Consider the following 22,349-nt stretch of genomic DNA (forward strand, 5'->3'; position numbering starts at 1 on the left):
GCCGGCGCGGCCGCGTTGCCTTGGTAGCGGGGGCGGGGCCGAGCCGCGGCGTGCCGGAGTTGCCGGGCGACGGAGGGGCTCTGGAGCTGGGGGACGCGCAGAAGCTTCGGGAGCGAGACGAGCCGACCCTTGTCTCCCCGGATCCTTGACTTGAGTGTATCGGCCACCACTTGCCCTTTGCTGAGGGACTCAGGACTTAGGTTATCACCTGCTTAATACCTTAATACTCCGCTTTCGAAAATACTGGAGTGTGGACTGATGGTAGTTACAAGATACACCTTAACAAATAGTAGCCATAAAAAGTATTGTTTCCTCATCTTCCAAATAGCACCTGCTGTTGAATATTCCTTAACGATCATCATTTAAAAAAAATAAAATACAGAACCTGGTTTGGGCCCATGAAAATGAGTTGACCTTCAACCTTACAACATAGTAACCAAAATATTTGCAAAATGAAAGCGTATGCAGTAGGTTGCAGGCACAGTGTGAAATATTCAGACAGTTGCGTCGTCAAATGTTTTACAAAGATGGCAGAGAATTTCACAAAGCATGGGGGAGAATATTTCACTGGGTATTTTCTTACATATAAGTCTGCCAGAGAATTTTGGCTCATTATCTCAAAGATTATTTGTTTAGCTATATCGGAAAGGAATTTGATCTTTTCTAGAGTAGTGATTGGCTGCTACGCTAGTACTTTTTACTCCCCACCCCTTTGCCCATTTATCCTATCATAGTTAAAGGTGACTTTTGGTGTTTTTAGTTTGGTACTCAGGTTTTAATTGTTTGCCAAAGATGCTGATCCGTTAACAGTTCTTAAACTGTGTTCCACGCACTAGTTTCTTTCTTTCTCTGCCCCCAACTTAAAATTGTCTATGTGTTATTTAATCATTCATGTATTTCATCAAATGTTTATTAGGCTTTGCTATGTGCTGTATACAGAGACAGACTTGGGAGGAAAAGAATTAAATGGTGAGCGAGACATACAAAATTGAATTAGAACGATTTACAGTTTCCAGGGTGCTCTGGGTGGCTCAACTGGTTAAGTATTCGACTGGGGCTCAGGTCTTGATCTTGCAGTTCAGGAGTTCGAGCTCCCAGCAGGCTCTCTGCCATCGGCACAGAGGCTGCTCTGGATCCCTGTCTCCCTCTCTCTCTGCATCGCTTCCTCATGTGGGGATGCACACACACTCCTATCTCAAAAATGAATAAATATTAAAAAATAACAAAAAAGAAAAGTTTACATTTTAGGAAGAGGAAAAGGCTAGGAAGCAATTATAATCAACGATGACACTTTCTCATTTAGAAATTCCACCCAAGACATCCTATACTGCTGGCCAGGAGAGGTGCACTGATCACAGCTATGCTTTTCCAAGGCAGACGTTAATAATGTACCAATTCAAAATAAGAGGCCAGTGAGACTAGAAAAGTACAGTAATTTGCCTCAGGTCTTACAGTTAGTAAGTGGTAAAGTCAGGATTTGAGTCAGCTATGTCATGCTGCTCCTGAAGCATTAAATCACTATGTTCCTAAACACCCAAATTGCCATAGTTTGATTATTCTCAATAGTGAGTGTGAATTTCTTAAAGAAAATTTACATAGTTTTCTTGTTGGTTGAGATGTTTTCACATTCAGTTTTGTTTTTGTTTTTGTTTTTTTTATAGAGAGCATGAGCTAGAGAGATGGGGAGAGGGAGAGAGAGAGAGGGAGGGAGAGGGAGGGGGAGAGGGAGGGGGAGGGGAAGGGGGAGGGGGAGAGGGAGAGAGAGAGAATCTCTACACCGAGCGTGGAGCCCCACGTGGGGCACGACCTGGAATCAAGAGTCGGACGCACAACCAACTTAGCCACCCAGGTGCTCCCACAGTCAGATATTTCTTAAGTTAAATAACAGTTACATTTCTGAAGAATACATCTTTTTCCTTCTGGAGTGTTGCTATTGTTAAATAAATTTTTCCAGGGATTCCCAGCTAATGGAAAACTAAGAATTTTATTATTTAAATCTAGTTTAAATCTAGTTTTAAGAATATTAGAGATACTTGGGGCGTGTGGGTGGCTCAGTTGGTTGAGTGTCTGACTCTTGGTTTGGCTCAGGTCATGATCTTATGGTTCGTGAGTTCCAGCCTCACGCAGAGCCTGCTTGGGATTTTCTCTCCCTTTCTCTCTGCTTCTCCTTGCTCTCTCTCACTCTCTGTCTCTGTCTCTCTGTCTCAAAATAAATAAACTTTAAAAAAAAGAAAATTATAGATATTAATTTTATTGTGTATTAAGGCGTTCTGCTTTACAAATGATTATGGAATTAAAGTTGTTTCAAACAAAATACACTACTTAGCATTCAGGTTTTCTTAATTCTAAATCTTTTAAGTCAGATTTGTTGACCTCTGCTGGTAGTGTATTTCATAGGCAAAAGGTGGAAATTGCTGTCTGGGATGTTATCTTAGAAAGTTCAGGTATGTACTTGATTGGTCCGGATCGGCGCCCTGAGAACCACTGAGAACTGATTTTATGAGTGGCTTTTACTGTAAAAGTTATTTTTCTAAATAGATTGACAGGATCCATGAAGCAGGAACCAGGTCTTTTGTGTCTTTAGAACCTGTCTTTTAATACCAAGTACAAGATGCTTCATCAATATTGAGTGGCAAGAGAAACAAAAGTAAACTTTATTAGGCCAATGAAATATAGAGTAGAAATGATTCTTTAAATTTAATATAATATTTAGAGTCACAGAAGTTCTAATTATTTGTTGATTTTTTTTCCATGATAGTATATTACAAACTTTTAGGTAGTACCTATTCTACAAATAGAAAAACTGAGCTACGGTGAGTAGTATATAAAGTATTTTCCAATGTTTTATCTCAATTCAAACTCACAACCACCATGCAATAATTCCCATCACTAATTTTTTAATATATGGAAACATAGACACTCAGAGAAGTTGCGTGACTTGGTCACAGTCAGCCAGAGAGGCAGAGGCACATGTGATGATGATGTCAAATGATTTTGCACTATACCATTTCAAACCAGATGCACCTGTGCGCTCTGCGAGCCTGAGCCTCTCAACAGACCTGGGGATGAAGAGTGCAAGATGCCTTCTCTCTCTCTCTACTTCCAAGACTCTATGTCTGTCTGGGAAGAGACCCTCTTTTAAAAGACAAATAAAGGGGCCTCTGGGTGGCTCAGTTGGTTAAACATCCAACTCTTAGTTTCAACTCAGGTCAGGATCTCGTGGTTCATGGGTTTGAGCCCCATGTTGCATTCTGTTGATGGTGCAGAGCCTGCTTGTGATTCTCTCTCTCTCTCTCTCTCTCTCTCTCTCTCCCTCTCTCCCCCCTCCTCTCTCCCTCCCTCCCTCCCTCTCTCTCTCTCCCCCCCTCCCTCTCTCCCTCCTTTCCTCTCTCTCCCTCTCTCTCCTTCCCTTCCTCTCTGCCTCTCCCCTGCTCATACTCTCTCTCAAAATATATAAATAAACTTAAAAAAATAGACAAATACTGACAGAGGCAAGGCAGAAGAAAGGAAGACATGGAGAGGGGCTCATTGGACCAAAAGAAAGTGAAATGAAGTAAATAAAAGAAGGAGCCAGTCCTCACAATTGGTAGTTAGGAGAGCAGGTGTATTAGTTAGCTAGGATTGTTATAACAAAGGACCACAGACTGGCTAACAGATATTTATTGTCTCATAGTTCTGGAGGCTGTAAGTCCAAGGTCCCTGGTGTCAGCGGGTTGTTTTTTTCTGATACCAGTCTTAGCTTGCATGTGACCGTATTTTTGCTGTACCCTCACAGGGTCTTCCTCTGTGTGTATGCATGTCTGTGTCCTAATCTATTTTTATGACACTTGTCACTTTGGATTAGGTCCCACCCATATGACCTCAGTTTACCTTGACTGCCTCTTTAAAGGTCCTATCTCCACATACAGGCACATTCTGAGGCACTGGAGGGTTAGAACTTCAACCTATGAGTTTTGGGGTGAACTCAGTTCAGTCCATTATAGAGAATAAGAGAAGGAACTTGGTCTAGAACGCTGAAGACAAGATCTATTGCAATTGCTCTATTCCTGTGAGTATCCTCTTCTGGCACAAATCAATGTTTGGGCAAGTTGTGGCAAATTTTTTTACATTAGCATATACCCCCTGGATGTATAAAGTAACAACGAGAGATTCAGAACTGAATTCTTCTATATTTAGCCTGCTTCTTACTTTATTTTCACTCTCACCTCTGGAGAGCCAGCCTCAAGCCTGGTCAGGTTTTGACAAGGGCAGACGAAGCTGATGATGATCCCATTGTCAGCTAGGTCTGATCTCTCTGCCTTTTTTGAGCCGTGGAGTGCATGTGATTTGAGTCCTAGGCACTACCTGTATAGCATGATGAATCCAATAAAAATGGACTCACAGGGGCACCTGGGTGGCTCAGTCGGTTCAAGTGTCTGATTTCGGCTCATGTCATGATCTCACGGTTCGTGGGTTTGGGCCTCGCGTCAGGCTCTGTGCTGACAGCTCAGAGCCTGGAGCCTGTCTTCAGATTCTGTGTCTCCCTCTCTTACTTTCCCTCCCCTGCTCACGCGCTTGCTTGCTCTCTCTCTCTCTCAAAAATAAATAAAACATAAAAAAATGGACTCACAAAACTAGAAGGACAGTGAAGTAGATTTTACAACTCACAGCTATTGAGATGAGCTAGGGAGACCTTCTCTCTGAATGGCATTTTCCATGCTTATTTCCATCAAGGTGTGTTCAGCCTCGTACTTCAGACTCTGAAATGTAGCCAGAAGAATTTGAAAGTTTTCCCGGAGGCATTGAACAGCTAGCAAGGTTATAACTGGAATGTGTTGCAAACACTCAAATTATTAAAATGCTGTGGTCACAGGATGCAGGGAGGCGTGGGGAGCTTGCAGGGCTTTCGGCCAGGGCCTTGCCCGAAGCACAGAAACTGCTTTGTAAAGGTGGGAGCCAGTGCTGTGTTTCAAGCTGGCCCAAGAAAATTCCAGAGTCTTCTGCAGCACAGGTTTCTGTATCACACCAGTCATCAGAATCTCAAAGTACTTTTGTTTGACTCCCTTCATTACTTCATGTTCTGCTGTCAGAAAAGGTGACATATTCCTGTCTACTTTTCTTCATTTAATATTTTGTGAGTTGCTAAAACAATTTTTTAAATGTTTATTTAATTTGATAGAGAGCGCCAGAGAGAGATAGAGCATGAGCAGAGGAAGGGCAGAGAGAGACGGAGACACAGAATCTGAAGCAGCCTCCAGGCTCTGAGCTGTCAACACAGAGCCCGATGCGGGCCTTGAACCCACGAACCATGAGATCATGACCTGAACCGAAGTCAGATGCTTAACTGACTGAGCATCCAGGCACCCCTAAACGAATTTCAATAGGGTCACTTGTTGGTACTTTCTTGTAAGTCAAACTGAGGCTCTGTCCATTGTTTTAGGAATCTGTTTCTATTAGTCCCACAGAAGCTACCCCTCCCCATCTGGAATCATGGGGTTGTTATTTATGCCTTCATGGCACTGCCCTGAGTTGCTCCTCTTTGGGGACCATCCTAGTCAAATCAAAGTGTGAGGCCCCAGACTATCTTCTGAAATACACCTGCTGAAGAATACGCATCCATGATACTTGGTGGAGTTTCTTCAAGAAATAGCAGCAGGTTTCGAAATGTGCTCCGTGGATGTGATCCAGTCGAATTTCATGATGGGTAGTTTCAGAAACAGGTTCTTGTGTGGAATAGCTATTGTTACACAGCCAAAACCAGAGGGCCTGTTTCTCAGAGCAATGCACGCTTAATTAGTAAAGGGATTGGTGCCAGTACCTGCGATTTGGAAAGTCAGCTTCGGAGGGCAGAAACTGCTATGTCTCCCTCTGACTTGAGCATGACATTGGTCTAACTATCCAGTTGTGCAAGCCAGCTGACCCAGGTCTAGGAGGGGGGTGGCCTGCTCCCCAGGTGCTTTTGGAACACCTCTTCATTAAAAGGTTGCCTCCGAGGCATTGCCCTTGAATGAGGAGAAACGAGCCAAATGCACCTGTGTAAAATGGGTGGAAGAACCTCCGTCCGTGGCTGTTTATGATTTCCCCAGATTCTGGGGCAACGGAGTGCGAGACATTCCCCTGTGTTACTGAAGAAAATCATGACCTTGAAGCGGCCTGGAAGTTCCCAGGCAGTCAACTGGCATTTATCAATCACATGTGTCCTCTGAACCAAAAGGGCATGAGAACATAGGTCATGAGCTCTCTCCTCACCTAGCTGATACTCGAGTTCTGGGTCAACAGACATGAAAATACAAAAGCACAATGAAAGACACTGCCGGGCACTCTCCTAGACGTATGGCAGCCCCAGGGACGACTGTGCCAGGTGGGGCCCAGTGACCAGAGAACTCTATCTTCCTTCCTCTTTGCTTATCTCCTTCAAGTTCTCGCCTCCTAACCCTCTAAGCCTGGGCCCTTTCCTGCTTTTCAGAGTCTTCCTTCAATCCAGTAAGGATGCTCTAGAAATCCTATTTTTGAATGTGTTTAAACCAGGGTGAATCTGGCCATAGGATTTTAAGCCTTCATATTCCTGGAGGAAACTCTACCATTTGAAGGAAATAAAAGAAGGGGCTGGACTGAAGGAGTAGAAAAGACAACCATTTCTAATCGCTTTCCTCATTGATAGTAGTCGTAAACCCTTGGAAAGCCATAAAAGGACTGCCTGAGTATACATTTTAAGGATAGAAGGATATGTAGGCAACATACAACTCTGAGACTGTGTTGAAAGCAACAGTAGGGCAGAGAGGAGAAAAATACTGGTCCAGAACCCTAGACAGAACGTAGGGTAGCAGCAAGTGGTTGTTATCCAAAGACTGGGAAACATGGCGACTGGCAAGCTAGCTCCAGATACGGAAGTGTCCCCTGGGGTTTTCCTCCAGAAGCCCCAGGCTCTGCACTCCTCACCCACGGGGACCTGGCTCCTCCCTTCCTGATGATCAGCAGGAATTTGGAATCGGAGGAGTCCCCAGCAGACAGAGTAGATGCTGTCCCTGTTCCTTACATTTCAAGGTGGAACGATAAATTCCGTTCTAGGGTGTTAGATTTGCAGGTGGTTTTGTTGGTTGGTTTTTTAAGCATACCACTGCGTCATGTGCACACATTCGGTATCTGGGGCTGGCTCAGGGATGCATCCATTGTATTATCTATTGCTAGGGAAACTATATGCCAGATTCCAAACAAGTGAAATGTATTGTTATTGCACAAAGTGTTTGTGGCAGGAAGATTCATGCAACAAGAATTTTATTTGGATGGCCAAGATGTAAGAGCAAAGAGCATTGGTGGAGGGTTGGAAGATGTGCATGTAAGTCTTGTGTCTAATAGCAATTAAAAAATGTTCAGCAAGCCAAATTTCCAGAGGTTACATTTTGTTATCTGCAGGAAGAGGGAATTGATGAGATAATATCTAAGGCTTCTTACTGTTCGGGAATTCTTCCCTTTGTGAAAGACAGCCTCAGATGGAATGTATCTTCTCTAAGAACACCAAATGCTTGCCAATGATCAGTCCTTTTGCCTTCTATACATGAGTTTTCCAGTGACCCTATGGGACTGTATTTGTCAATGATAATGTTACCAACCTGTTTTCATACACAAGATGGGAAAAGTCTTTACAGGAAAAGTTTTGGAGGTGAAAAGTTATCAGCTTTTCTGAATTCATTCTTTCGGTTCATGGCTTTGTAAATATATAATTGTTCTCAGATGCTCCTGGTTTCTATGTCTTGGCTGTGAGAGCTCAGCTTTGAGAAGCCCCGAGGACATACAACAGTCATAGTGCTATAAAAATGTCACGGTCCTTTGAGAGTGTTTTTGTTGTCCTTGTATTACATCCCAGTAGAATATCTTGGGACCCATCCTCAACCCAAATGCTTATAGTTAATTTCCTTTGGTTGAGAACATAGAAGGATCTCCCCGTGCCACTAGTGAATTGCAGCAATACAAAGTGAAGTACAGGGGCGCCTGGGCTTCTCAGTTGGTTAAGCGTTCGACATCGGCTCAAGTCATGATTTCACAGTTTGTTAGTTCAAGCCCCGCGTCGGGCTCTGTGCTGACAGCTCTGAGCCGGGAGCCTGCTTCGGACTCTGTGTCTCCCTCTCTCTCTGCCCCTCCTCTGCTTGTGCTCAGTCTTTCTCTGTCTCTCAAAAAAACCCCCAAAAACCCCAAAGTGAAGTACAATTATCAATTAGGCTATTATATGTAATAGTGTAAATATGTGTAAATATTTACACTTACAAATAGTGTAAAATATAAAATATAACATGAAATTTGAAAAGTTTTAAATTTTGGTATTTTAGATTTATATTTTAAAGGAATGACTCGAACCTCAAGGGGAAAAAAAGAAAGAGTTTTTTCCTGTCTAGCTCTTAAATATGTGACTTGGAAGCTAGGAGCCACACTACTTATAAGATACCCACATTTTTAGTGGGATGAAAGAAAGGTGGGATACTGTGAAAATCAACAATTCCTCTGATTGTGGGAATATATTCTCTGGAGAAAAACAGAAGCACTTTTAAAGTTAAGTATATTAATCACTGTCAGCTTTGGGAATCTGCCCAAACAAATCATTCTCCCAGCAATGTTTGCCTTTAGCCAGCTTGGGCACTTAACCACTGAATTAGGCACTCCCCGCCCCCCGCTCCTCCCACCCCCACTCCCAAGACGTGATTTGGCCAGTAAGAATTTGGTTATGCAATTAAATGTTGACCAATTAGGAGTTAAACCCCCTGGATTTGGAAGGTTTGGTATTTTGATGATCCAAAGTATAAATAGCCTTTCCTCCCACAATAAATAACAGATGTAAAAAATTTACTTTCAAATTGGCCAGTCTTCAAAGCCACACTCTAAGCCATACACTAAGGTATTGAGGATAATAAGAAAAATTAAAATGCCACTAGCAGAGAGAACCTGTTTTGTTTTTTTTAAAAAGAAACAAAAAAGAAGGGCAAATTCCTTTAGAAACTGACTAAATACTCTTTTCCTGGAAACATAAGAAAAATGAAAGAATTTTCAAAGAATGTTGACCAATGATAAGACTATCTTGTAAAAACTATATATATATATATATTTAGAGAGAGAGAGAGAGTAGGGGAGAGGAGCATAGGGGGAGAGAGAGAGAATCTTAAGCAGTCTCCAAATTCAGTGTGGACCCCGACATGGGGCTTGATCTCACAAACCATGAGATAATGAGCTGAGCTGAAATCAAGAGTCTGATGACTAACCAACCGAGACACCTAGGTGCCCCCAAATTTACTATTTTTTAAAAGTGTTTATTTATTTTAAGAGAGATAGCATGAGTGGGGGAGGGGGAAAGAGAGAGAGAGAATCCCAGGCAGGGTCTATTCTCAGTAAAGGCCCTGACATGAGGCTCCATCTCATGAGCTGAATCAGGAGTCTGACGCTGAGCCAACTGAGGCACCCTGGTGCCCCACGAAACTCACTGTTTGAACGTATGCAGTTCAGTGGCCGTAAGTACATTCACACTGCTGTGGACTGTCACTGCCATCCGTCTCCAGCACTTTGCTGTTGTCCCATCTGAAACTCCGTGCTCAAGGAAAGACTACTCCTCATTCCCTGCGAGTCCCTGGCAAGCACCATTCTACTTCCTGTGTCTGTGAATGTGACTCTCCTGCTTTGACTGTTCTAGCAACCTCATTCAGTAGAATCCTACAGTATCTGTTCTCTTGTGGCTAGCTTATTTCACTTGGTGTAATGCGCTAATGGTTCATCCATGTGATCGCGTATGTCAGAATTTCATGTCCTTTTAACGGCTGAATAATCTTCCATTGTATGTATGGACTACATTTTGTTTATTCATCTGTCAGTGGACATTTGGGTTGTTTCCCCCTGCCTTCATCCTTTTAGATGGCTGCATAGTTTTCTGTTCTGTGGTTGTAACATATTACATAAATCAGTTTCCTATTGATGGGTGTCTTGGTTATCTCCATATTTCAGTAAATAATTGTAAAGTTAAACCATTTCATATGTGTGTATCTGTTAAACACATTTCTTGAAGTGGATTTGCTGAAAAATAATGTTATAGGCTTATTAAATTTGGGGCCATTACTAAATTGCCCTCCATGGAAATTAGGCCAATTTGCATACTCTTTAGATACTGTTTTCCTACCTCTGTGCCAACACAGAGTGCTGCCAAACTCCTTCATTTTTGTTCATGTCATGGTGGAAAATCAGGTCTCAGAATAGTTGCAATTTGCATTTCTCTAATCTTGAGTAAACTCTGAGTTTTAGGGCCATTGCATTTATTTATTTATTTTTTCTGGGACTGTCTTCATTTCCTTTGTTCATTTCTCAATTAGGCTATTGAGTATTTATTTTTCCCCTCTGCTTTATATTGACTGCTGTTGAAAAATTTGCTTTTGTTTGGCATCCTTAATGTAGCCCGTGGGAGACTTTTGAAGCTCTGCTATGAAACGGGAGCTTTGTCTAAGAAGAGTAAAACCTGCTTTTCAACACCATTGACCAAATTCTGGCTCCATCACAATAAATATTATTAAGGGACAGATCATCTGATTTTTTAGGAGGCTTTACTGGAGTTGTTATATGCAGGAGAAAGTATATCTCTGTGGGAACATTATAAAAACTTCTCACAATGTGTTTACAAAATTTTTAAGTTTACCTATTTATTTTGAGAGGGAGAGTGAGAGAGCATGAATGGGGGAGGGGCAGAGAGAGAGGTAGAGAGAATTCAGACAGGCTTTGCGCTGACAGCACAGAGCCTGATGTGGAGCTCAAACTCACAAAATGTGAGATCATGACCTGAGCCCAAATCAAGGGTTGGATGCTTAACCGATTGAGCCACCCAAGTGCTCCTACAATGTGTTTTAATGTTGTTTAGGATTTACTCATCTTTCAAAAGGTGGGTGTATAAGCCCAAGATAATAAATACCTTGGTATATGCTGAAAAAAACCAAAACAAAACCTTAGATAGCATATTGTTAAATTTCATTTTGCTAACCCCATGTAGCTAAGTATGTACTGGGTACCTCCAACTCAACATGCCCCCTTCTGGACTCGTTCCTTTGATCCACAAAGCCACTCCTCAGTTCCTTATTTCCTGGCACTCTCCTCCATATCCAGCTAGCTTCTCACCAGCATCCCTCCCACGTGCCCACCACCCTGTCTCCGTGTCCACTACCTTGTCCAGACCTCGGCATCTGAGCTCTTCTGGGTTACTGCAGCAACCTCCAAATGATCTTGCCTCCAGACTTGTCCCTGTTCCCTAGTTCTCTGATCTGTAGCCAAGGGTAAAGTTTATGAAATGCAGAGCAGGTCAGCACATCTCCGTTTAAAATCCTTTGATGGTCCCCAGTTGCCCTCAGACTCCTTAACATGGCCTCCAAGGCCAGCGTGCCCTGGCCTGTCCCACTTACCTCTCAGTTCCCTCCTTCACCACACCCCTTTTTCTACACTTCTCTCTTCCCTTCGTAAGTTTTCAGTCCCTCAAACTCAGGGTGCACATTCATGTTTCGGGAACATTGACTTTTCTGGAATGTTCTCCGCTATTTCATTCCCTCTACCTCCTTCACCTGGAAAACTTTTTTTTAAATTTTTTAATGTCTTATATTTATTTTTAAGAGACAGAGAGAGACAGTACGAGCACGGGAAGGTCAGAGAGAGAGGGAGACACAGAATCTAAAGCAGGCTCCAGGCTCTGAGCTGTCAGCACAGAGCCTGACGTGGGCCTTGAATCCACGAAACGTGAGATCATGACCTGAGCCGAAGCTGGCGCTTAACTGACTGAGCCACCCAGGCGCCCCTCACCTGGAAAACTTCTACTCAAACTTCTTCCATCCAGCGTCTTGCCTGTCACTCTCAGTCTGAGTTAGTGGCTTCTCCTGGGTCCCTGAATGCCCATCACCTGATGGTCACCCTGTGTGTGAGTGGGTTATGATGACGTACATACTGAAATGCTGAAATTTCAGCAAATACTGAAAATTCTGAGATCTGTGTGGTGAGGTTAGCTGTGCTCTGGTTTGCTACATAGTCTGCCAGCCTCGTGGGCAGGACACTGAGGATGAGGGTTGCTCCAGGTCGAGACTGGGACCTGCCAATAAACTGGGCAGGGTCCCCGACAGGGAGGGAGCTCACTGAGGGCAGTCGGGGCCTCTGGGCTTGGGGCAGAGGACCCAGGGGTGGTCAGTGAGGAGGGGTTGGTTTTGAGCGCACCATCACACAAACTGTTATGTTAGAGGACAAAAGTCCTATGTATTTAATATAGTCACTCACATCCTCTCTTTGAGATGTAAGTGTGGTTTGGGGCTGATTCAGGACAAGGACACCGCATTTGCGAAATAGAGTCATTGATTTGGTACTTTGGGTTTGATCAGCGTGCAGTACCGTAGAAATAACAAAGGTTACACTTCAGTGAAGTCTGTCTAACGTAAGCAAGCAAGTCATGAGCTGAAGTCACTCGCAGATGACTTCCCTCCCGCTCACCTTTTCTGCTTGGAAATGTACTGTGAATAAGAAACTTCTCCTCCATGGGGGACTCACCTGTTAGCGAGTCCCCGCCTCCCAGTGGCCTGCCGTCTCTGTGCTGTTGCCTTCTTCTGTCTCTCTATAAGCCGACGGGACAGGTTCCCATGACAAGGCCCGCAAGGAGAACAAGCGAGGGCCACAGCGGTACGATGCATGTTGCCTCTGCCCGAAGGAGCATTCTCAGAGAACCGTCGTCTACGAGGTGAATGTTCCTCCCCTTCCACAGTTCCAAGAGGGCTGACCTTTCCAGCTCCCGTGACCTGTGTTTATGGGAGATCAGATTCGGAAGGCTTTGCACCGCCGCTGGGTGGGACGGGTGTTGTTTTTGCTCGATTCTGGGAAGCAAGACCTGACGAGAAGAGAGTGGGTCCTCATTTGGAAGGAAGAGTTCAGTGTAGTGTGACCTGTAAGTACATGACGTTACCCCAAACGGGAGGAGGGGAGGACTGTGAGGACCGCGGGGCTGTTGTCACCATAGCAGCTCACATGCATGAGCCAGGGGCTCTGCATGTTTGACACGGGGCATGTGGAGTTGGCCTTCACAGTACGATACAAAGTCAGTGAGACAGTCGGGGCCACTTGTGGACAGAAGACTGTGGTTCCGCGCGCCCCCCGACGCTCCCCAGGTCTGGGTACGTCGTGCTAAGCAGAGAGCTGGTGCTCAGCTATGTGCTCCCGACCCCAGGCGATCCTCGGCCCCCACCAGTGTCCAGGGGCCACGGCCTGGGTGTGAGTCAGCCCACTTCCCCTCGCCGTGCGACCTGTGCTATTTACATAAGGGCCTGCTTCAGAGCGACCTAATGCACCCAGGTGGCCGCCGGGGTTAAATACAGCAGTGAGGTCGTGTCTGAGTTAGGGTGACGCTAAGTCCTGCAGTAAACAGAGCCCGGCATCTCAATGTCTTTTTTTTTTAAAGTTTATTTATTCATTTTTGAGAGAGAGAGAAAGAGAGAATGAGAGCAAGTGGGGAGGGACAGAGCGAGAGGGAGACACAGAGTCAGAAGCAGGCTCCAGGCTCCGAGCTGTCAGCACAGAGCCTGATGCAGGGCTCGAACCCACACTCTGTGAGATCGTGACCTGAGCCCAAGTTGGACACTTAAGCGACTGAGCAGGCACCCCCAACATTTCAGCATCTTGACACAGACACAGGAAACACTTGTTTCTTTGCTAACCATCAAAGGCAGATGTTCCAGGTCAGTGGTGGGCGGCTCCTTTCTGCACAGTCTGCAGAGACCTGGTTCCTGAAGCTTCTGGCACCTTCTTCTCTTTTTTTTTTTTTAATTTATTTTTTGAGAGACAGAGAGAGACAGTACGAGCAGGTGAGGGTCAGAGAGAGAGGGAGATACAGAATCTGAAGCAGGCTCCAGGCTCTGAGCTAGCTGTCAGCACAGAGCCCAATGTGGGGCTCGAACCCATAAAACGTGAGATCATGACCTGAGCTGGACGCTTAACCGACTGAGCCACCCAGGCGCCCCGCTTCTGGCACCTTCAACAGGTGACTTCCAGGGACCCTGAGGTCTTGTCCCAGCCACAGGCCAGGGAAGGGCTTGGCAGGGGTGGTTGCTGGTATGGTGAGGCCCAGAAGGAATACCCTTTGGGGGAAGCTCTTTAAGAAAAATACAAAGCTGGGGTGCCTGGGTGGCTAAACCAGTAAGTGTCCATCTCTGGATTTCAGCTCAGGTCATGATCTCATGGTTCATGAGTTTGAGCCCTGAGCTGGGCTCTGCACTGACAGTGTGGAGCCTACTTGGGATTCTCTCTCTCCCTCTCTCTCTGCCTTTCTTTCTCAAAAATTAATAAATAAACATTTAAAAAAGAGAGAGAGAATGAACAGTACAGAAGCCATCACCAAAGAGACAAATGAAGTGCCTGTACCTATAATCTCCAAAGTGGTGGGGGTACTCGATTTGGGGTAGACAGAGTCATCAGAATGTGCATGCACACACATACAGACCTAAACATCTATACGTATATACGTAAATCATATATATGTGTATATGTGTGTATATCAGAATATATATGTATCTACATCCAATAGAAACAATGTAATTTATAAATTAATTTAAAATGTGTATAGGGACATAGAGAACTTTAAAAAATTTTCTTATAGGGATGTGTAGTTGGAAAGGTGTGGAAACTGTTTATCTTGACAGTTGATGCCCTAGAGGGAGAAATGACAGCACAGCCCTTTAGGGTTCCGTGTGCAGATGCCTGGTAGGGACAGTACAAACATTTTGGAAGAAGAGCACGGAGATGGGCGAAGCAGGTGTGATGGCTAACGTGATGTGTCAACTCGCCTGGGCTGCAGGCTAGGTTACGCTGTATTCTGGGTGTTCTGTGAGCTTCTGGAAGAAATTAACATCTGAACTGGTGGGCAGAGTGACGCAGGTGGCCCTCCCATGTAGGGGTCCACATGTCCTCCACCGAAGGCTCGAATAAGGGGGCATTTGCCCTCTCGCTTGTCTCTGAGCTGGGACATCGGTCTTCTTTCCCCTTTGGGCTCCGACTGGAACTGACACCATCAGCTTTCCGGTGTGTTGACTCACCTGGCAACTCTTGGGACTTTCCAGGCTCCATGATCACATGAGCCGGTTCCTTACTATGGCTTTTCCCTGGATAGATAGATATAGATCCAGAGATCATTCGACCAATCTAAAATCCATTGTTTCTGTGAAGAACCCTGATGAATACAGCACTTAGGCCCCTGATAAGCCTCTGGGCAAAGTCCCCTGAGACTTAGACAGGGTCCTTCTCTGTCTGGCTGCCTGTTGGACCACATAGGGAGTTTTAAAAAAATACCAGCCCGTGGGTCCCTCAATCAGAGATTCTGATATAATCGTTTTTTTAAAGCTCCTCAGGCATTTCTACTTTAAAAGGTCCTTCAGTGGTTGGGGATGAGAAGTGGGACAAATTTGAGCATTGTAGTTGCATCACAGACACGACTGGTCACCACTAGGAAGGTGACTCCCTGTTTCCCGTGTGGACTCCTGTTCACTGAGCACAGGACTGAGGAAGACACGGGGATGCTGGAGGGCTGCTTGCCATCTGGGGGACAGTCACAAGAGGACTAGACACTCATACCTGACAGCTGACGGAAGTGAGGCTTGGAACCCGGTTCTGTACTTGAAGGTGGCTTTGTGGCTGTGTAGACAGGAGAGAGGGACTGAGAGGCTGGATGGTGTAGTGGGCATCTTGGCTTTGTCACCTCGTTATGTACCTTCCTTTACTCCATCTGTGCCTCATTCACTCATCTGCAGAACTGAGATGATTAATGACAGAACCCACCTTCTAGAACTGTTGAGGAAACTGAGCTAACACAGAAAAAACATCTAGGGGCGCCTGGGTGGCTCAGTCAGTTAAGCATCTAACTCTTCATCTTGGCTCAGGTCATGATCTCTCAGTTCCTGGGATCGAACCCGCATCAGGCTCTGCATGGACAGTGTGGAGCCTCCTTGGGATTCTCTCTCTGCCCCTCCCTGGTGCTCTCTGTCATTCTCTCTCTCTCTTTCCTTTCTCAAAATAAAGAAATTAACTTTAAAAGACTGTCCAGAGCAATAATTAGTTGTCACTTGCTTAGTGCTCAGTAATGTCAGTTTGTCTGATGTTTCGTTGCCTCTCAGCAGGATGCAGCTGTGTGGGATGTGGCCCCCCGCCCTCCCCGTCCCCCCACGTGCAGATATACTCCTTCTAGATGGCACTTTCCCCCTGCTTCCGTGGCTGACCAACACCCTTTTCCTTGGTTCTTTATTGACGGTAGTTGTTAATGTCTTTGTTTAGGTGAATTTGAAGTCTGTGAGTCTGGAGGCTGCCGTATATTTAAAGTGACTTTGGGTTTCCCTGTTCTGGGCCTATCTGTGTTACGTTTTGAAAGGCAGTTCACAAATGGACTCTTTGTCTCGTTATATTTCTTGGTAGGATGTCTCACTCTTTACACACGTCATCTACTGACCACATGCATTGATGCCACCTGTGCTTTCAGAGAAGAGTGGAAGGCACTAGAAAAGATGTGGGTTTAAAAAGTCAGCGACCTGAGCTGCTGTGCAGAGGATGATATGAGCCAGCTCTGGGGAAGGTCGTGAGCATGGCACCCCCCACGTGTGGCCACTGTGGCAGCTCATCCTTTGCACCTGCACAAAGTCATGCATACCATAGCGCCTCCCATGGAAGGACAGAGCATCCCAGGGCTGGTGACATTTGTAGGCCAAGGCAGTGGTTTTATATGGACTACTACATTTTTACTAATGGTTTTAGTTGATCCAGTACCAACTACTCTGGAGCTGGTGTAAACGGTGTTAAATGCTGTTATCTTCAACATGGTGTCATGCATAGAATTGTGCATATTTCCCTTGTCAACAATTTATAGCAGTAAGGCCTGTCTGCGAATAAGAGAGAACACCACCTCTCAAGAAGGCTGACACCGTTTCACCGATGGTGGATGCTGGTGATGCCATTCTCAGCCGGGCAGCTGGTAGGAGTGCGTTTATCATCCCCAACCCCCACCACCATCACATTCTTGAACCAGAGATTCAAACCCACAAATGCTAAGATAAAGAAGATTTTACCTAGAAAAGCCCATCTTCTGACAAGATGGAGAAGAACCAGCTAGGATTACTTTCAGATGGGGTCTCGGGGCTTTCCCGGGGGGACCCCTCCATCCCACTCCTCACAGCAGTCGGAATTTATACAGCTTGAGGGCAAATTGAATATTTGAGCAACAGATTTAGGAAGTGAAATTCACTTGCTGTGCTCAGGGTACTCTCCATTTGGAAGGTGAGTGATGTTTCTCTGGAGTCTGGGAGTGATGTGTTACACGTTTCGTCAATCTCTTTTTTTTGACAAGTAACAGGCAGTTACAATGAAATAGCCTTCTTCTCAGTTATGAAGTGATTGCCAAGCTTTGCTGTCAGACCCCATTCTTACAGATTTGGGGCAGGCTGTTTGGGGTAAAGGTGATGTATTCCTGGTATCCTAAATTCCAACTGGAAAAATTTTTTCTAAGGGGAGCACTCTCTAATTTCACTACTATGAAAGGTAATAGAGGCTTGATACCATAATACTGGCTCACAAAATCACCTTCGACCAACCTTTTGGCAGAACTATGGTTTAAAAAGTCCCAGGGGCGCCTGGGTGGCTTAGTTAGTTGAGTGTCTGCCTTCAGCTCAGGTCACGATCTCCCAGTCCGTGGGTGTGAGCCCTGCATCGGGCTCTGTGCTGACAGCTCAGAGCCTGGAGCCTGCTTCGGATTCTGTGTTTCTTTCTCTCTCTGCCCCTCCCCTGCTTGCTTTGACTCTCAAAAATGGATAAATGTTAAAAAAATATTTTTTAAAAGTCCTAGATGGGTTTATGTCATGCAGTTGTTAAGAATTTGAAACATATCCACCTGTAGCATGAATGAACGTGAACTCTCTAGGAGCTACGAACAGTGGAGGACCTTGGCAGATCTTGCTGTGGCTCCAGAGAGTGGACCCAGTGAAAGCTAGAGGGTGATAGTCTTTTACAAGAAAGGCAGAGCTTTCTATCAGAATAAAAACAGGGATGTGGTTGGGGGAGATTCACATATGAGATTGGCCAATGTCTGAAGGCATCTTTTAGCAGTGATTTCTTTTTTTTTTTTTAATGTTTTTTTTTTAATTTATTTTTGAGAGAGAGAGAGACAGCGTGAGCAGGGAAGGGTCAGAGAGAGAGGGAGACAGAGAATCAGGCTCCAGGCTCCAGGCTCTGAGCTGTCAACACAGAGCCGATGCGGGGCTCGAACCCACCAACTGTGAGATCTTGACCTGAGCTGAAGCCGGACGCTCAACCGACTGAGCCACCCAGGCGCCCCTAGCAGTGATTTCTGTGACTCTTTTTAAGTGGCAGGAAGGTCTGACCCACAGATAATTGGGCTCCTGTCTTTAATGGCTGCAGGTGGAAAATTGTTACCATTTCCTGTTCTTCAGTGCACAATGACAAAGAGGGGGAAATGAATATAGGGTGACTTTTACAAAATTAATATTTTTGTTTGTAATTGATTGATGTTACAAAATGGGCGTCTCTGAGTGTGAAGGAAAAAAAATAATGCTATTTTTTGGAAACAGAAAAGTAGAACTGTATTAGACAATATGCAATAGATTTTCTTCTATAGATTCTCTGTGGTATGGAGAAAATAGCTTGTAACCAAGTCCTACCTGTTAGGCCTATAAGGCAGACTAAAAGTCAGATTTACAAGAGGAGATGGTTACAAAGTATCTGCTTTAATTTACAAAGTGTTTACCTTAATCGTTACTAAACAGGTGAATTAGTTTAGCTGTGTTCTCAGTAGGAGTGGGGGAGGGTTGGGGATTTTGCTCCCTTGGGACATTTGGCAATCTCTGGGGATGTTTTTGATCGTCATGAGTGTGTGTAATAGGATGCTTCTAGCATGTAGTGGGTAAAGACCAGGGATGCTGCTAAAAATCCCTCAATGTACAACATGGCCCCTGAACAAGAATGATGTTGTTCAAAATATCAACAGTGCCCGCGTTGAGAAACCTTGGTAGTCTTAGGATATATAGCAATCTCTGGTTTGTTTTTTGGAAAACTACAAAAAATCATGTGTTGAAATGGTTTATCATGCATGACTGATCTGATCCCTAGAAAGACAACAAAGATATGATCTTTGAACACATATAAGTCGAAGATTATTTTGTTTTTCCAGTGTGCTTTGATCTGATCTGAGTAGGGTTCAGTGTGGTCCTTCGGCAATTTCCATTTAACTCAGTTTGGTATCAACATCAACATCACTGGGTCTTGGTTTTTAGACTCGTTATTATTTCTATCTTATTTTTAGAACATTGATTATACTGATAACTCAAAATGAGTCATGCCCAGATGCAGAGCACAGAAAACAGCTTTGGCAGGTGGCTTTTAAAAGAAGATGACAATTTCAGCCCAAAACAAATGCAATCTTGAGGCTGATTGGGGTCTTCCTTTTATAATAAATATGTGACCCTTTGTCCATCTTTATCTGATATCATATTTATAGTCACTACATTCTGAGATCTAGCTAGTTTTGGTTCTTCATAACCAAAATCTGCTGAAAGAGCAGCATAATGGTGAAAGGCTGGTGAAGAAGGTGGTGTTAAACTAGTGTGTGAATTTGCAATCGAGAACAAAGGAGTTAAGTCTTTGAAAAGAGTAGAGGAAGATACAGAGGGCACAGAAATCCAAACCGGCAGCCTTCCCAAGAGGAAGAAATGGAAGTGTTCATCCCTCTGGCAGTGAGAATTCCTGAAGGGTGAGGCTGCCTTGAAGTGGGTGGGAATTGGTGATCCACTGTCCCAGTGTAAATGTGTTTTGTCCAGATGTGAGCTCGTCATTTTTAAAGAGGGCTGTGCAGTGTTCGGAGGGTAGGCTAAGTGCAGAGCTTCAGGGATACCTGAACGGGTTGAGGTGGTACCTGTGAGATGCATAGGAACTGAGATCTTCATTCCAGAAGGAACAGACCCTTGATGGTGGTCTTGGAGGAAATGAAGGCTTATGAATATGTATTTGTTTCTTCTAGCCACTGTAACAAGTTACCAAAACACAGACTTAATGGCTTCAAGCAACACAAATTTATTATCTTACAGTTCTGGGGGGCAGTCCAAAATGGATTTCACCAAGTTAAATTCAAGGCGGCGGCAGAACTGCCTTCCTTCGGGAAGCCCTAGGTGAGAGTCCATATCCTTGCCTCTTCCACCTTCTGGAGGTGGCCTCCATGCCTTGGCTCATGACCCCTCCCTCCCCAGTGAGCGATCACATCACTCCAGCCTCTACTTCTCTGCTTCTCTGGTTATGGCTCTTCTCTGGCTCTCCTGCCCCCTCTTTCCCTTATACGGATTCTTGTGATTACACCAGGCCCTCCAGATAACCCCACGGGTAGGGGTCCTTACTCCCATTTGATGGGTAGGAAAATGCTGTTCAGCTCCTTGCTAGTTCTTTTATGGAAAGTAAATAATGGAGTAAGTCATATTAGTTCTGGGTTTCTAATTACTCTTGTAAAGATCATTTGTGCTTAATAGAAAAATCTGGGCTCTTAGAAATAATTCATTTTTGTCTATTGAAACATCCATTAACTGTAAACTAGAAATATTGTAAGTGGAAATGGTCATCATTTTTGTCTTACCTTTGATTTTTTTTTTTTTACATTGAGGTATCCTGGATGTGCAGTAAATTACACATATATAAAGTGCACAATCTGGTGAATTTGACATATGTACACAGCCGTGAAATGGCCACAATCAAAATAATGGGCATATCCATCACTGCCAAAAGTAACCTAATGCCCCTGGTAATCTATCCAACCTTCACACCCCCATTCCCAGACACGCATTGATCTGCATCCTACCACTATTGATTTGTCTCTGTGTTCTATAATTTTACATGAAAGGAATTAAACAGCATGAACTTTTTTTTTTGTCTGTTCTTTCACTCAACATTATTTTGAGATTTATCATGTTGAGTATAACACTAGGTCACGCTTTTTATTGTTTAGTAGTATTGGGCGTGTGTGTGTGTGTGTGTGTGTGTGTGTGTGTCAGAGTCAGACTTATTGTTTATAAGATAATTCCCTTATTTTTTATTTTATTAATTTTATTTATTTTTAAGTGTTTATTTTTGAGAGAGAGAGAGAGCAGGAGAGGGGCAGAGAAAGAGGGAGACACAGAATCCAAAGCTCCCTTCAGGCTCTGAGCTGACAGCACAGAGCCCAATGCGGGGCTCAAACCCACAAACCGCGATATCATGAGCCGAAGTTGGATGCTTAACTGAGCCACCCAGGTGCCCCAAACAAAAAAATTTTCAAAGCAGTTATGTGTCAGTGTTGTGCTGGCCACTAGAATACAATGGTGATCACAACTGGTTGTGATTCTTGCCTAGATGGGCATGTGGTCTTATGGGAGAGTTAGACGTGGATCTGATAGAAAATTCCAGCTCTGGTAGTGCTGTGAAGGAGGAAGGAGTGCCTGAAGGTACCACGGGGAGTCTGACCTTGTCTGGGAGTTGAGAAGCCTTCACTGAGGAAGTGGTGGGTGTTAGGGCATCTGAGGTATGAGTAGGAGTTCAACTGGACAAAAACAGATGGAAGATAGGAGCCTTGCCCTGGAGGAGAACACGCTGGGTGTGTGGAACCGAAGCGGGGTAGTGTGGTGGGAGATGCGGCTGCAGAACCAGGCGGGTTTTGAGTGTGTGCACCGTCCTAGACCCCGTGCGTGTGATGCTGACCAAGGCAGATGCAGCCCGTGCCTTCTCACCACAACTTCTCGCAGGGAGACGGAGCACAAGCCAGTATGAAGTCCGCTCATGTGATCCGAGCTGTGAAGGAAATAGAGGGGGCTGAGACAGAGACCTGCTTACGAAGCCACTGGAGGTAGCACGGGCCAGGAGGACCTTTCTGGAATGGGACATTTAAGCTGAGAAGTAAATCTTACAAAGGACCTACCCACATGAAGCCATGGGACCTCAGTGGGGGAGAGCCCTGATAGAAGATTCTAGATGAGTCCAAGACACATCCCTGTGTGAGAGAAGGATTGGCTGTGTTTAAGGAAATGAAGGACCAGTGAACAGGGGGTCAAGGGACAGCGAAGCCGGATGAGGAGAGAGTCACAGGCTCAGGGCAGGGGCACCGCCACCACTTGCTCCTGACGCATCTCGAGCCCTCTCTTCCAGGCAGGAAATGGTGACTTCTTTCGCCATGGAGGGGTGGCGACACATCGGGTATAGTGCACGATGGGAGGGGAATTTCCCAGCACTCGGATTTGGTTGGATGTGGCGGTGGGGATGGGGTCAGAGGTTTTCAGAATAACCATCACTTTTCATAGGAATATGACTTACCGAGATAGGACGCC

General features: G+C 44.8%; 1 long non-coding RNA gene across 1 annotated transcript in view; it reads left to right on the forward strand.

Annotated features, from left to right (window-relative positions):
• The window catches only part of LOC115288919, a 75,940-nt gene that overhangs the window by 623 nt on the left and 52,968 nt on the right, over nucleotides 1–22,349 (forward strand). The window lies entirely within an intron of this gene.

This window comes from Suricata suricatta, chromosome 4 (assembly GCF_006229205.1).
Source record: "Suricata suricatta isolate VVHF042 chromosome 4, meerkat_22Aug2017_6uvM2_HiC, whole genome shotgun sequence".
NCBI classification, from domain to species: domain Eukaryota; kingdom Metazoa; phylum Chordata; class Mammalia; order Carnivora; family Herpestidae; genus Suricata; species Suricata suricatta.